The 16,691-nt window shown below is 40.5% G+C and overlaps 1 pseudogene; it reads left to right on the top strand.

The window, feature by feature from the left end:
* Positions 1–12,554: 12,554 nt before the first annotated feature.
* LOC136495246 (protein PYRICULARIA ORYZAE RESISTANCE 21-like) lies at positions 12,555–14,555 on the top strand (annotated as a pseudogene).
* The last annotated feature ends 2,136 nt before the right edge of the window (positions 14,556–16,691 follow it).

The following is a 16,691-nucleotide window of genomic DNA, read 5'->3' as shown; positions in this document are numbered from 1 at the left end:
GTAAACGTGACTCGAGTATGTGTGTCAGTGTGTGTCGCTGCTGCTGTTGTTGTACATGAAAAAAGAATAAATTTATGTTTTTGTCACTTGGTCCTGCCGATCGAGTTCTAATTCACTTCTTCTTATCATGTAATATAAGGCCCAACAAAAAAACCATCCATAATCCAAGTTGGTGCTGATTTGTCGGGTTTTGTATCTTCAATCTAATGTTGTACATTCATCAACAACAATAGAAAAGAAAATGGAAGTTATCATTCTGAAGCTACCTAACTTTGCATGCATACTCCCTCCATTCTTAAATATACGCTGTCATGCTAAAATTCTAGGACAGATGTGAGGTAAAGCTAATGACACAGTAATCCTCTCATAATCGTGAGGAGGTATTTTGCTTAACCATATTTTGAACATGGTGGTTGGGATGATAATAGACATTAATGGCATGTACACATGTGATTGGGCTTGGACAACTAATAAATGAGCAAGGGTAGTTAATTCACCTATGATCTCTTATGATTTAGAATAAATCAATTTTGAATAATTTGATACTACCTTAAATTCCACGATTAACGGAATGAAACAATTTGTTTTCATGACAAGTGGCTCCCTTGGATTGATTTGATCTTATCTTCAAAAACCTCTTCACTTCTTTGTGAATGGTTTTCCAAGAAACAAATCAAATGTAAAAGAGGTGTTCAACAAAGAGATCCACTCTCACCTTGTTTTGGAAAGTGAGCTATTATATCTTGTTACCAATAAAGGTCGTCCCTGTCAAGATTTGTTGAAGCTACATGTTGCTAAAGAAGATGTAGACTTTAAAGCGTCATCAATGCCTACAAAGGGGTTTTTTATGTGTGTAGGTGGGTGGGTGCGGGGAGGGGGGTTGGTTTAATATGATAAACCTACAAATTCTCTTGAACTTAAAAAATGTGGAAGTTCAATAGATTTCTTTGGAACATCCACACATGTTTAGGGTCCCAAATAGATCTCTAGAACCATGATCACGAACCAATTTAGTCATGAAATAGATCATCAAATTACCTTGTTCCTTAGGTTTTGTATGAAATATTCCTTCCCTTCCATGCATCTAGAACTTCAAGTAATACATCAGGAGAAACCCTTAAAGTAAACTCACAATAGGAATTCGAAAACAACCAACAATAACAAGCACAAGTGACACAAATATTAACCTAAGTTCGAACACACCATAAAGGAATGCCTATATGTCCTAGCTTGTTGTTGAAGGGACCACAAAGCTTTTGAGTCTCTCCCAACTCTGTATCCTCTTATAAGTAAACATGAAGATCAAGCGTGAGGTTTCCACAATCATAAACCACAACAATACAAACCTCTTGATGCTCACCACAATCATTTGGGAGCTTCACTGGAGAGGACTAACCATCTAGGAGCTAAGCTCCAATGTAAGGATTGAATGGCCCCAAGAGGGGTGTGTGTGAATTGGGTCTCCAAAAAATTTATCATGACAAAATTGCCTATGCAACACTACCAACCCCACTTGCGTTTCTTTGGCTAAGGACTAGAAATATTCACACTAAGATCAAGTCCTTAGGGCCATCACACAAGACATGTACTTAGCAAAGGGAGCACTAATATATTGTCCTTAGTTGCAAAATTAAGCCCTATAGCTAAGCACAATCTAGCAAGCAATCATACTTGTCACACACAAGTTTCTTGCACACAAATGAGCACTAACTTCTAAGGTAGAAGAAGTAAGCAAGTCATAAAGAAGGCAAAGAGAACTTTATTTATGCCATTCTATTAGTTGTTAAAACACAACTCCTAGTTCATGTTGGAGCTCCACCAAGGTATGCTCCCAAAAACCATGTCTCACCGTGTTTGCTACTTACTAAAGGAAATGGAGTCACAAAGTCTCCTATGGCACCCGACTATTCCAATCTCGGGGTTGGACTCCACCCAACCAAAGACAGTGTCAAGAGTCACATAATTTCACAATTGACACCACTGTCACATGAGGTCATGGTGTTGAATCACACATCAAAGGAGGAGTGAGTCACTATGTCTCACAATAATCCCCACCCGATCTCACCATAGGCATGTGTACACTATGGAGCTTCTCCACCAAGCTAGGGAGAGGGTCTCCTTGTCCCTTGCACACCAATATGACGCCTCTCCACAACACCCTTGGAGGGTTGCCACCTTGATGGGACTCATTGCCTCACCAGAAGATCACACATGCAGCCTGTTCGCTTGTTGGTTTTAGCCAGGGCTTATTAGTCAGCCAACAGTGTTTTCCTCTCACAACAAACCAGCACCAGCCAGGCTTATCAGCCCAGAAACCAACCAGCGAACAGGCTGATGATCTTAAGCGCTCCAACTCATGAACTACAACCCTCATCGCTGCCTCACACTTACAAATAGTGGGATCACTCACATATGTGTGTCTTGCCAACACAAGTCTCTAAACACTACATCTCTCACTTGATCCTCACTTTCTTATCTCCTTAAGCTCCATACTCCCCTCCACTGAAGTCATGGCCAAAAGCTACCAGGAAGACCCTTGGGGGTATTTATAGCCAAACCATGAGAGAGATCCATTGGCAATCTTTCCAAAAGTTCTCCAATGCGGTCAACTAGAAAATACAAAGACCAGGCAGTCTAGTCTGTTCAATTGCATAGTACATCTCTCATGGCTAGCTCTGACACTCCAACGACTAGCTGACATCATTGTCCTTAGAAATATTCGGTTCTCAAATATCTCGATTGGTCGGACTATCCCTTCAAGACATCGACATGTTGACTTTGCAACAATCAAACACATATGTGTCAATTGTTCCATGCTCAAACTTTTATTTGGCCAGTCTATCCTTTGAAGTCATTCCAATTGTGCTCCGAAACTCTAGCCCCTATCACTATTTACACAATTGTTCAGTATTCACATTCTTCACTAGTTGGACCAACCAGTCTTCACCTTTGAATAGTGCTCTTCACTCAAACACAAAGGGAACTCCAACTGCTTTGTCTGGTGTTTTCATTTTCTTCAACGTCGAATTGTTCATTATTTGTAGTTTTTTGGTTTGAGCTCTAACTTGTCCACATGAGCTTCGATTGAAGCAAAACTTATTCCATTAGACTATTTGTTGCACAACTGTTGATGGTAGTTAACAACCATTATAAACCGTCAATATAACATACATAAGGGCATAAATATAATCACCAACGAAGGTCTAGGGGCTTAAACTAACAAATTCCATAAGTTTTGGTGAATCTGTATTTTCTACAGGATTTATACAGAAAACCGTAAAGGTGGACCAAGATGTCAGATTTAATTGCGCTTATCCGCATCAAAACGGATACCAGAAAGTTCTAGAAGACTCGAGAGGACTCCACACCAAAGCAAAGGGTGAGCTGCCGCTAGGTGGGGCTGGCCGGCCCCTGGCGCCCACCTGTCAGCCCCTGTTGTTATGTCAGTTCTCCACCGCCTCCTAGGTTGCATCTACGCCGTCCTTTAAGTCAGTTTGATCTAAGGGCTCATGTTTGACGCTCCGGCCTATATATACTAGCCCCTGCCACCCTTGAGGCATATTGCATAAGTCATTTGAGAAGATAGAAACCCAAATCATCCTCAGAGCTTCATCAATTCTAGGGCATAGCTAGTTAGGCTAGGTCTAGAGGGAGGCAAACAGGCTTCGCTTGGAAATCAGATCGTGTCAAGAGCCTGGTTTGGTATAATCTTTGTACCCCCTCTTTTTTGTACCTCTATTATTTTTATATGCTAGTTACAATTATTATGACAATATTAGCATTCATCTTATTCATGTTCTTCGTTATAATGTTCTAACGTCTACTTTGATTATATACTTAGTATAGCTAGTTTATCATTATGTTTATGCATAAGTTCGTATAGTGCTCACTCTAAAGTACACGGGGTGGGTGATCGATATTGTGTAAGTATGGTGCTTATACATTGTTTATCTGCAGATACACCCTATATTCTAGGTCATGTGGTAGATCGCGGATGTGACACTCCCGTTGAGTTCTTTGTAGTCCACTCCCCGAATATAGGTGCAAGTAGGGTCCGATTATGAAGCAAGAACAAGCTCTGTTCTTAATCTTCCTTAGTAATATCCCTTATGTGTAGGTATAAAGATAACCTTAGCCATGACTACTAGGTGTAATTGTACTAATCAAAGCATGTTTTGACTTATAATTAAGAATGACTTAGGAATGATTCCTCTAATATTCTACTTGACCATGCGAATGCCATAGAAAGGAGTACTCTAAGTGATTTATCATTATTGTATATATATATATATATATATATATATATCTTATTCTATGGCTTACCCCTGTTATGAGTAGAATATTGGTTATAGTTTACTTCTCCATCAATAATATAAGTTATCAATACATGTCCATGCTAGACCTTCTCTGTGATAAAAATATAAATAACGATGGAATCCTCCCGGATGAAGTGCTACAATGGTATAATTATTTGTGCGCTTGCAGATTTCTTTTATATATTGTTCATAGTCACATAAATTAATAAAGAACTACTTAGTATTATTCTAGTAGTAATGCTATGTAGTTTCAACAAGCATCTCTGGTATTATCACTAGGGATGACAACCTAGTAAAATAATGTTAGGAGATATAGGTTTATAATAGATGGCTACTAAACAAGTGATAAGTTAATAAATACCAACAACAACCAACCTCTTTGGGGGTATTTATGCCATCATCCATGTGGCGGTATCCTATTCAACGTGTCGTCATGTTCTCTATGTCGATTTAGAACGTCATATATGTTAATGATGAAAATGGTCTTGTCATTAAACCAATGGTGCTTTTTGCTGCTTTGTCATAGAAACGACAACACTTTTCTCATTGAGGCGTTATAAATAGGTACTATGATGAAGATAACTCTGTTACTAACACTATGACAGTTTATGATCGTCATAGAAATCCCCTTGTTTTGTAGTGTTTTATCTAATTTAAGTTGTTGGGATGTAGAGGGATGGGTTGAGATGATTCATAGTTTATCTAAATTCAAACTATTTAATGGCATAGAAAAGAACAGTGTTTTTTATGATATCAAATTAGCATAATTAGGCCCATTATGAAATAATATTTTTTATAGTTATTCTTCTTTGATGGAGTACATGCAAATATTATTCTCTATAAATTTGATACTTAAAATAGTTTGTCCTAGGATGAACCGAAAACTCCCTGTATTTCATGATAGAAGTAGTAGTCATTACTTGTGAACCAGGTGTGATCGACACTGACTGGATTCTTACCCCCCCGACTTACTGCAACTGTCAACTGCTGCTGGGGCATACTCCTACCATATTATGGTGGCCAAAGCCACATACGTGCATGGAACGGAGGATTTTTCACGATAATTTTGTCAATGTCAAGAAACAGTTAAATTATTTCTGGGATGTGGAAAGGTTGCATTGTCGTGTCATAAAATGATACAACCACATTTGTTTCTTAGTCATTATTGTTCGCTTGTGAAGCCCATGTCAAGAACACAAGTGGCGATTGATGGGTTTCGATGTCCCTGATCTCGACGTTCCATCCTCCCTGCCTTGATGTTGTGCTTGATAGCAAATATAGTAACCGCTTCAAACTATAGTTTGTTCTAGTTTTATCTTAATTCTTAATTAAGTCTAACTTTCTTTAAGATTAACAAGTTTTCAGAAAAAAACTATTTAAGTTCACAATTTGAAATAAATACACTGTCAAAACACATTACATGAAAAAATTAATGAGACTAATTTGATGTTGTAAATGTGTGGTTACATTTTCTATGGATTTAATTTGGAGAAAGCTAAACAAGTTTAATTTGATACAAAATCAAAATGAATGATAATATAGAACAGAGGAAGCATAAAACTTGTAATTAAATTATAGAATCTTGGCATATACCAACAGAGAACACCACTTATTTTTTATTATTTAGTTAAGAAAGGCACATTGTATTCGATTTCTTGTTTCCTAGTATCAGATAGGATCACAAGAGCTTCGTTGATTGGGATGGTGAGAACACGTTGGAAATCTGAGGCTCCCCAAAAGGATCACAAGACCTGAGGTTGGTGCTATGGGGTCACCGAGAGCTTTTCTTTTTCGTTCTTAAATTTGCAATTGCAAGGTTTTCCCTGTGTTACCCACAAATTTGCATCATGAATATTTTTAAAAAATTTAGTAACTTCTGGGTGGATGTGTTGGTTTGGATATTTCTAGGGAGCAAGAAAGTAATATTGAGCAGTTGTACCTTGCGATAAACCCTCAATACGAATTCTATTGTAATCACTAACCAGTCAAAATCCTGCAAAAAATATGGAATGATTATCCTGTCCTAAACAAAGATGTCCAAAAAAAAATGAGGCTTCTGGTTTTAGTCACTGTTTCGTGATGTAGGGCGCAAGAAGTCAATTAATAATGCAAGTGGTGGTTGAGTACTTGAGTTTGAGTTGTCAGTGATTGGGACGTTCCTTTACTTCTTCTGTTCTTCATAACGACCCTAGTGTACTATATGATGATGTTGTTCAGGACTTCAACACAAAGGTATACGCACAATTTGTATTTGTTTATAAATAATAAGGAATGCGTACTTCAAAGTATTTCTTGTTTTCTTGTATCAGCAAGCAGGATCAAAACTAATTTGACTGATTTGTAGAATAATGCTTTCAGTAAAAGATTGAGGACGACTAGTTGATGTGATTTTGGTTCAGATTAACTAATACCTCTAGGAATCTGGAAATGTTCTTGTGTTCCAAACGAGGTTGTAAGAATAGAAATAGTTTTTTTTAAACAAATTAAAAATGATCGCTGCTTCCTAGAAGTACTAGTAAGTGGCAAGAAATTAATCAGTAATGCTCTGTGGTGATTGGACTTCAATCAATGTCAGTCTTCCTGACGTTGTCACGTTGTTCCATTCGCCCTCGTTAGCTAGTCCCTACTGTACTACATGAAAATGTTGTTTAGTACTACGTACTAAGATATTAAAATGTTGTTTCGGAGACATTGACACATTCGTACACACCATTTATAAATATTTTTTTAAGAAACAATGATGAATGTGTAGGTGCCGCTTCCACATTACTGATTTGGATACTGGTTTCAGTAAAAGGTTGAGGGTCATTCTGGATGGTGAGGTTTTCTTTGGGTTGAGATCCTCCGATGCAGTGCACCTCTTCAAACAACACCAGAAATAGTTTATATATATATTCAGTAGCTAGCTACAAAATAAGTTATTTTATAGCCATCTCCATTTACGATAATTTTATATACTAACTAGAAACGCCGCGCCTTCCCTTTCGATTAGGCTAGTGGCAATAAGAATATAGGTGTAGTGATGAGAAACTCAGCAATTTTTTTGTTCATTTTATGATTTTTATGTATTTTCGAGACTTTATTATCATGAAGGTATAATTTTATTTGCCCCTTAAAAGCATAGGTAAAAGTTTATATGAAAAAATCCTTACTAAAACATGTGATATTATGGATGCACTGCATAGTTCTACTCGTTAGAATTTCAGATCAACTTGATTTTCTAATTTACAATTTTTCTGTGATTTACTATGCAATTTTAAAGTTTCAGCTAATTTATTTTTTGAAAAAAAGATATATAATCAAAGGTGGCCTGTATTTTGATTTGAGAAAAATCTGAGGAGGTTTTCGCAAAAATTGCTGAGAGTGTCTCTGGAGCGCGGGTTGATTTTCGATAAAGTGAAGGTCTTTTTTGCAAAAAACCCAGGGCCCATCCGTTCTGGACTGCGGGTTGATTTGGAAATAATTTGAGGTGTTTTTTTGCAAAATATTCTGAGAGGGCCTCTAGACCGTGGGTTGATTTCCAAAAAATAGAAGGGGTTTTTCATAAAATGACCGTGGATCGTCCGATCTGGGCCGTCCGCACGCCCAATCGAATGGCCGCGAAAAGCCTGTGACGTGGCACGTTGGCTGGCCGCGGTTTGGGCGCAGGTTTCATATGTAAAAGATTTACGATAATGTCAATATATATTTACGATAGTTGGGTTACTATAACACATGTGTATATTTAGCATAACATTATAGTAAACCACTTAGTAAAGAGTTACTATAATCTTATAAATTAACATAGTAATTATCGTAACTAAAAAGAACAAAGTGTGGATATTTTTTGGTGCGACATTTGTTTTGGTTCGTCCGTCTGCCCACACCTGCGATCCCACGACATCTCCCGCAAGCTGCGTCCTTTGGTGCGATTCTCCTTGATTGAATATTGTCAGTCATATGATAGAGAAATTACGGCAAAATAGAAAGTAGAAAATTATTGTGCTATCCATATACACATTGCATGTTTGCATACACCAGCATACATGACAACGAGCAAAAGGAAAGAGAATTAACACAGAAGGAAAGAGAATTAAGACAAAAGGGACATCTTTGCATTTCTGAGAACCTTGCCAAATCTGCCTACATTTAATTACTTCCCCTCTTTGCATTTGCAAAAGGGATAGCTTTTTTCTCCTTTCATTTGGTTTCATGCTCACGTGTTCTATCGCCCTCGCTTGCTGTTTCTTGCTGAAATTGCCCTTGGGTCTGTTCATTTTGAATCCTTTCTCCATATTCTAATTAAACTACAAAATTTTGAATTAGGATACGAGGTAAGACATGCAAACAGATATTTCAAAACTACCTGTAGAGTCAAAGAACTTAATAAATAAATCCTTCTTGAGGCAATGCAAATTCTCTCTAATCTTTCATTTGGTGTAGTTAGTATTATCATAGTACCTGCATGTATTCATGGGAAATAAATCGTGGACAAAACGTGGATATTTTTTGGTGCGACATTCTAACATAGGTCCATCGTCCTGCCAATATCCTTGAGGCAGATCACATAAAGGATAAGAGTCCCTCTATGAGATTGCTTACAAAAGACTCAAACTTATATCTGATCATGGTAATGTTGAATTGCTTTACATCAAAAGCATCGACAATGATAAACGGAGACATAGGTTTTAGTATGCATAGTAGAGGAAAACTCAACCTTGGCCTTCTCAGCAGCTTTTTCTGAGCCTTTGCAGTGCTAACTTGTCCTTACTCAGATAGTCAAGAGGTGCACCATAAAATTATGCACCACTAAGAAAAGTGTCACCATTGATTGCCTTGACCTGAAAAATGTGTCGAAATTAAGAATTACAACACCTAATTCAACATCTTGTAACAGGCACTCAAGTGAATACCTTATTCTATAATATATGTCTGTGTGGAATAGTCCTAAAGTCACATATATTTATGCGGTGAGTATAACATACTTTGTTTTAAAATTTTATGAGAGATTTTTTAAAACACGCAGTATTATCCATGTGACAAGCACTAATATTTACATATATACTTGAACCTGTGTGTACAGGATTATATAGAGATGCAGCGGAACTTATTCATGGATTTATTGGCGTATGAAAGAAATGGATATCGGAGAATTCTTTCTGCCGATATAAAATATTATCTTAGCCATATCACGAAAAAGTATATACAGTAGAGTTTGTGAGCCTGCGACGCCGCGCTCTCCGTGACTGTGTTAATTTCACAAACTTTGCCTTTTGAATTAAATGTCACTTTAACATCGGTATTTAATTTAACATTATTGTTATCTTATCGTGTGATCCGTGTGTTTTTAGTATAAAATATTTAGTTGTCCCGTAGCAACACACGGGCACGCTATCTAGTATATAAATATATAAGTGTGTGTGTGGTGGTGTGTGTGGGGTGGGGGGGGGGGGGGGGGGGGGAAATGCTTGCCGAGAATTTTCTTTCCTATTCTTGTATGTATACGTTGATTATTACAAGGCGTGAAGTAGGCGCAACGAGAGTTACGCAGCAGGATTATTTGAGCATCATCTGTGTTTTCCTGTTCCTGCTAATTCAGTAATTCCTATATTACCCGGAGAGAGTAATATTAAGCAGTTAACTGTGACTGTACCCATCTTCAAACTCTTCATGTAAGATACCGTTCCATATATATTATTGAAAAGAAGATATCATGATAAGTTCAGAAAAAGCGAGCAAACAGACGGCAGAGAGAGTAGCTAGACATGTCGTTGAGGAGCAACCAAACTCTCTGGTCCTTTCCCCATCTCGTCAATCGTCATGCATGTACAGTAGAATAGTAGATATATTCGGCCCCCTACTCACTCTGAAAGTAGTGCCCCTCTCCAAACAACACCAGAAATAGATGATGCTATGTGGTTTGGTGAAAAGTACCACTAACGAGAGAGAGTTCCGCGGCAGGACTAGAGCATATCGACCTGTGTTTTCCTGCTCCTGCAAATTCAGTAATTCCTATATTTCCTGTAGTAATAAGCAGCTATATATATATGACCCATCTCTACAAACTCTTGATGAAAGATACCGTTCCATGTTTCAAAGATATCACGACGAGTTTTGGTATAAGAGAATGAAAAAGAAAGCAGATGACGGGAGAGATCGAGTAGCTAGGTAGACACGTCGTTGAGGAGCAACCAAACTCTCATACGCAGCCAACAACAATTATCGAGATGTGATCCAACCGACGGAATGCCGTGCCAAGTTGCTAATCATCATCACTAGTGGATAACTGATCCTTTAAGACGTTAGGCCATTTCTCATTAAAAGTTTCATAGCGTTATTCTAAAAGAACATAGAAACATAGATAAAAAATCAATTTATTATATAGTTTTTATTTAATAGATATTTAATTTTAAGACTTATCTAAAACTGGAAACCAAGCCCAGAGTGTTTCGTCTAAGTAAAACTCATTTTTTTCAGTTCTTCTTAAAGACATTGTCATGCTATTTAAAAAAAAAGATGCTATCTGCGAGGTCGGTCAATGGAAGAGAAACATGTGGCTCGTGCGGGTTGTCGGCCGAAGTGTTGTTACGCCTGGGCTGTTTCGTGGCCACGCCGTCGTCGTCAGAGCTCGCCGTCCTCCTCAGCTGCTTCCGGGCCTTGGCCACGGTGACCAAGTCACTGCATCAGCGTTCCTTCCTTTGGTGGAAGGAACTCGAGGAGGGGGAGAGAGACGGTCATTGACTCATTATATTGTATCGTACCCTCACTACAAACTCTTGAAAGAGATCGTTCCATATTCGAAAGTTTCGTTAAATTACATCCATGTTTGGGAACTCACTGAAGAGGCCGCCCTGCAGCCAGGAAGCGATGATAGGTTCTCTTGGAAATGGAGTTCCGACCAAATGTGCTCAGCGACGTCAGCCTATGGAGCAATGTTTATCGGTGCGATCAAAATGCATGAGGCCAAGCAGCTTTGGAAGACGAGCGCGCCGCCGAGGGTCAAGTACTTCTTTTGGCTAGCTTTGCTTGGGAGATGCTGGACGGCAGACAGGAGGCATCATCATGGGTTGCAGGAATCTGGAATCTGCATCCTCTGTGATCAGGAGCCGGAGACTATAGACCACTTGTTGCTGAGCTGCGTCTTCAGCAGGGAGGTTTGGGGGTCGATTTTCACTCACCTTCAGCTTGATGTCGTCGTTTTCCAAGCTGCATGCATTGACTGGCGGCTAGTTTCAAGGAAGCTGAGTCCAAAGGAACGTAGGCGAGGCTTCGATAGTCTGGTCCTAATGACTGGATGGATATTATGGAAGGAATGGAATAGTAGGATGTTCCGACTGCAAAGATCCACACACACACAGATGCTCCAAACGATCGTTGAGGAGGCACAGTAATGGGTGAGGGCGGGGCACACAAAAATTCAGTCGCTTTGGTAGGGCTTATGAAAGCGAAGCCTCCATTGTCGCTGTCGCAAAAACTGTTTATGTAATACAAACCTAATGGTTGTAGTGCTAGGAGAAGGATTCAGTAATTGATGATTACTGATCCTTGTAAAAATATTCTCTTTCGTCTTAATGAAACACGTGTCGTAAAAAAAATAGTTTTGTTAAAAGTGACGGGAGAGGGAGAGTAGCTAGACATACGACATACATGTCGTTGAGGACAACTAACCAGCCAAACTCCAGTCCTTTTCCCCATCATCTCATCAGGGAGTAGATACAAGATACCGGAAGATATCTCCCTACTCATTCTCAAGCGCTGTACGAGCACCAATTATCAAGATATGATCCAACAGGCATCACACAAGACGACTTAACTCTGCTTCGTCACATTGTATATATAACCGTCCCCTCATCCCCGGCAGCGGTACTCACTCCTCTCTTGCTCATCGGCAACTCCCGTAGTTGAAAGGTGAGCTCAAAATCCTTCAGCTTACCTTGGTGCTGCTGCATTCGACGCATATTGCTGGCGTGGACCAACATTGAGTTCTAGTTTCTCTATAGTTTCATATGTACAAGGTATATTGTAGCACTCGTGTTTGTTCGTTACCCAGAAATAGATACATTTCGCGTTCAGTTCGTTGCCAAACAACTGAGAGTAAAGTAAGGCACATGTTTTTTTTTCTTTTTCTGGGGGGTTATTTTTCGTCGTTAAAACATAGGTTTTCACTTGAAAGGCTGGCAGGAGATGTCCTGATGGTCTACTACTTTCTGTTCGGCAATTCGCCAATACTATTTGTTTCACATGCATGTTTGTTTGCAGATGGGTATACTGGTGATTACGGTGGACCTAGAATGCTGTTGCTGCAGAGCCAAGATCACCAAGGTCCTGGACTGCCTCAAAGGTACATTTTTTTTTACTATGTATATAAAGATGGGAATACTTCCATGATGCAATTGCAGATAGATATGTATAATATACAACCATTCTTATATATGGAAAGATCAATAGAATAGTTGCACTGCAAACTATTTTTCCGCTGAAAGCAGAGTACGAGTATGAACAATCGTTGTTCTAAGAGACTGATATCATCCAAGGGGTAGTGCAATGCATTTTTCGCCAAAGAAAGAAAGAACGTTGGGGGTTACCAATTTTGCACAGGAAAGTTAGACGGTAACACATATTTAATCTTGACCAGGTTTGCAAGATTCTTCTAAAACCACATGATCGATCTGAATCTGAAAACGTTTTAGCAAACACCCTCTAGGCATAATATGATACGTGAAAATCACCTAATAATCCTGCGGTTAATAAAACAAATAATCATAATTAAGAGAGCAACTACTAGCTTACGAGGCTGAATTCTGATCTGCGTGCTTGCAACAATAAATCGGTCAATTATCTTTTTTTTTAATTGTCGCAGAGGAGTTCTGCATCGAGAAGGTGGAGTTCGAGGACAAGAAGGAGAAGAAAGTGGTGGTGGTGCGCGGGAAATTTGACGCCGAGCAGCTCTGCAAGAAGGTCTGGTGCAAGGCCGGGAAGGTCGTGAAGGAGATCGTCATCGCGGAGGTGTGGCCGATGCCACCGCCACCCAAGCCATGCACTCTTTGCAAAACCAAAGCCAGAGGAATCCAAGCCCAAGCCTGAGGATCCCAAGCCTGAGAAGAAGTGTTGTGTCTGTGAGCACTGCAAGCCCAAGCCTGAGAAATGCTGTGTGTGTGACCACTGCAAGCCCAAGCCTAAGCCTGAGGGAAAGCCTAAGCCACCGCCGCCCAAGACAGAGTACAAGCTCGTGCCGTACCCGTACCCGGTGCCGAACCCCGGGATGTGCCAGAGCTGGCCGTGGCAGTGCCCTCCTCACCAGCAGTGCCAGTGCTGCCAGAAGCAGCCTCCTCCTCCACCGCCGCCGCAGCGGCCAACGTGCAGCTGTTCGAGCCACGCAACTGTGGGCGCCCCTAAAGATTTCCAAACGTGCCGGCACGGCACTACATGGCCCTAGCCCGCCTAGGCACGGCCCGTCTGGGCATGGCACGACAGGCACGGTTAATGAGGCGTGCCGTGCCGTGCCACCGTGCCGGAGTTCAGGCCCAGGCACGGCACTAAACTTGCTGGACCGTGACTGGCGTACCGTGCCGGCACGGCAGTCCAGCGTGCCCCGTGCTGGCCCTGGCACTGAAATTATAAAAACATTCATTCAAATCATAAGTTCACAGAGATAACTTCTAACTCATCAAAAACATCAGACAATGCCAGCAAAAAACAGCAAAGAGCAAAGAACAGCAAAGAAAACAGGCAAGTTTTGAAACTAAAACTAATTAAAGTAGGAGCTGTGCAATGGCTGTCTCATTAAAAACCTGTTTAGGTAAAACTCACCCTTGTGAGAAACCCTAAACAGGAAAAGAGTACAGCCAGCTCCTAAGATTGTTCATAAGTTTATTACATCCAGCCTCCAGCATGTCCAAGTCTTAATAGCTATTACAGAACCATTACATAAATGGGGAACTTAATCAACATCAAGATAAAGTGCTTCAAAGGCCTCTTCCAGCTCTTTATCCTCCACCATGTGCTGCAGTCTTGATTCAGCATTCTCCCAGTCCTTGATGCAGGTTAGTGCCTCCACAGTCTCAGGGTTTAGCCTCCGGCGACGCTCCTCGATGATCCTGCCAGTAGTGCTAAAGGTAGATTCTGAAGAAATGGTTGACACAGACACAGTAAAAATATCTTTTGCAAGAATAGAAAGCACAGGATAAGTAAGCTTGTGCTCATGCCACCATTGCATGAGGTCAAAATCATCATCTAACTGGCTGACTGTGTCAGAGTTCAGGTAGGATGCAAGCTCACTAGAATTAGAAGCAAAAGCTGCCTATAGCAAAGAAGTGGCAAAAACGCCCCTGGACTGATCAAGATTAGGAGGGAGGGAAGAACAGCCAGCTCCAATGTCAAGCTCATCATCATCATAAATGTCAGCCCAAGCTGTTCTTTTTTTACCAGAAAGGGATGCAGGAACAGCCATTTTGAGCCTAACAGAGCCATACATTGCATCATACCTGTTGTACATTCTAAAAAGAAGAGCTCTGGTGTCCAGCAACTTGTTAGTGTAATCAACATTAAAAAGAGAATTCAACTTTCTAAGCACTTTGGTAAAGCCCTTAATCTTAGCTCTTGGATCCAGTATGAATGCAATGGAATGAAGATCAGGTATGTTCTTCCAGTACTTATTATATTTGTCAATCATAGACTGCACAACTGATCTCAGATGTTCATCATGTTGATATTTATGCAGGTGAACAGCAATCTTAACAATATGATGAATCATAAGTGGAGAAATAGGATAGTACACACCAGATAAAGCAACAGTAGAGTCATAAAACAGTTCAAGAAATTGCAACATCTTAGTTGCCATATCCCAGTGATCATCAGTCAACAGGAAAGGACTACCTGCAGGTCTAGGGTAATTAGCCTCAATGAAAGTACTGAAAGTACTCCTGTGAGGTAACAATGTTTTCAGCATAAGGTAGGTGGAGTTCCACCTAACATCCATGTCAAGTGAGAACTTCCTAGGTCTAACACTGCTAGCAATGCAATAACTCTTGTATGCAGCAATTCTTTGATTAGAGGAGTTCAAAAAAGAGATTGCAGTTCTAAAGTTGTCAATGAGAAGATTAACAGCAACCAATGCTTCCTTAACAATCAGGTTAATAATATGACAAGCACATCGTTGATGCAAAAACAGATCAGCACCTAAATACTCTTTAAGTATAGGTTTCAGTTTATCCATTGCATTTTTATTGGCAGATGCATTATCCAAAGTCACAGAAAAAACCTTGTTAAGTATACCATACTCAGCAAGGACAGTTTTAACACGCTCAGCAATGTTTTCAGCATTATGGGAGACATCAATCAACCTTAAACCAAGCACCCTTTTCTCTAATTACCAATCAGCATTATTGAAATGAGCCACAACAGACAGATAATCTTCTTTGGCCTTTTCAGACCAAATATCAGAGGTAACAGCAACAGATGAAACAACATTGTCTTGCAAACAAGTCATTAATTTTTCACGTTTACCATTGAAGTGCTTAAACAGATCTCTAGCAGTAGTTTGCTTAGAGACAGGTGCAAAGGCAGGGTTATGAGCAGTTTTAATGTAATCTTTAAAGGCATCAGTTTCACCAATCAGTAAAGGTAAATCTAGCCTAGCAAGCATACGAACAAGCTCAACACGAGCTACATCAGCATTGTACTCCCAGCGACGAATAGAACCATCAGGATTAAAACCAATTTGAGTTTGAGACATGCGACATTTCTCACGACGCTTAACACAAACCTTAAGATGTCGAGTAAGATGTCCAGTGCCATTAGCAGAATAAGCAGAGTACTGTTTCTTGCAATGTTTGCAAGTGGCAGCATACCTGACGGGTCTTGCCTTACCTGGCACCTTCTTGAAGTGCTTCTCAAAATCATCCCAGACAGCAGAGGTAGAAGGCCGATTGGAGCCTACCACCTCACTGTCGCCACCGTCGGCTTCGGGATCAGCCCCTTCCCCGTGGATCGGGACCGCATCTTGGTCACAGGGAAGGGGATCAGCAGCAGACCGCCCAAATAGCTCGGCACAGTCCTCGCGGACATCGTCCTCCTCATCATCCCCGGCTAACCCGCACATCCACAGCTCGTCATTCTGGGAGTGATCAAACTCCCCTTCATCAGCGTCGCCTACGCCTCGGGCCATCTTTGCCGTCTCCGGTTCCTCGACGGCTGCATCAATCAACAACAGAAAAAGACGGTTAGGGTAGGGGATTAGGGTTAGGGTAGGGGGTTAGGGTAGGGGATTAGGGTTAGGGTAGGGGCCCTTACCTCTTGAGCTGGAGCATCGGAAACGACGATGAGATGGACCGGATGCACACCCTCGGTACCTCAACGGAGACCGGAACCCCGGAGGTGGCGGCGGCCGGCGATGAG

Source organism: Miscanthus floridulus, chromosome 12, assembly GCF_019320115.1.
Source record: "Miscanthus floridulus cultivar M001 chromosome 12, ASM1932011v1, whole genome shotgun sequence".
Taxonomy (NCBI): domain Eukaryota; kingdom Viridiplantae; phylum Streptophyta; class Magnoliopsida; order Poales; family Poaceae; genus Miscanthus; species Miscanthus floridulus.
Note: the sequence above shows the minus strand (reverse complement) of the source record. Positions and strands in the feature narration are given on the sequence as shown.